Source organism: Terrapene carolina, unplaced genomic scaffold, assembly GCF_002925995.2.
Source record: "Terrapene carolina triunguis isolate 2854851 unplaced genomic scaffold, T_m_triunguis-2.0 Scaffold85, whole genome shotgun sequence".
Classification (NCBI taxonomy): domain Eukaryota; kingdom Metazoa; phylum Chordata; order Testudines; family Emydidae; genus Terrapene; species Terrapene triunguis.
The window spans coordinates 57643748-57644321 of NW_020664436.1; the positions used below are offsets into that span (position 1 = coordinate 57643748).

The 574-nt window shown below is 62.5% G+C and overlaps 1 non-coding gene across 1 annotated transcript; it reads left to right on the forward strand.

The window, feature by feature from the left end:
• Positions 1–72, forward strand: TRNAE-CUC. The gene has a single exon. It is a non-coding gene; the product is annotated as a tRNA-Glu (tRNA).
• The last annotated feature ends 502 nt before the right edge of the window (positions 73–574 follow it).

Genomic DNA, 574 nt, shown 5'->3' on the forward strand with positions numbered 1-574 from the left:
TCCCTGGTGGTCTAGTGGTTAGGATTCGGCGCTCTCACCGCCGCGGCCCGGGTTCGATTCCCGGTCAGGGAAGCAAGTTTTTTCCCCCCCCTGCTGCTGGTTTGGAGCTTGAAGCAGCGAACAGCTGCGTCTTGCGGTAGCCGCCCACCCATGCTGTACAGGGCACTGGCAGATGCAGGCGTGGTGGGCACCGGGCCTGGAAGGGGGTTTTCACCCCCAAACTACAAACCCTCCAGAGTGCTCCAGCATGGCTCAGCCTGTTACACCAGCGTGTGCAATATGGCTCGTGAGCACTCGCAGGGGCCTGGTACTCTCCTTGCCAGGCCTGGGCCAGGCCGCTGCGCCCCACAGGCGCCATCGCCCTGAGACGTGTCACAGTTCTCCCCGTTTCTGTCATTTCACAGGCTCAGTGCTCGGGATCGCTTCCTGCGTCCTGCTCCCAGCATCCAGCCCTGGCACGTGGACTTGGATTGGTGGGGTCCACAGCAGCGGGGCGAGGAACAGAAATGTCCTTTCCGCCCCTAGGCTGCTCCTTGATCCCTTCTGCATCCTCCCCTAGCCCCTACACACACAC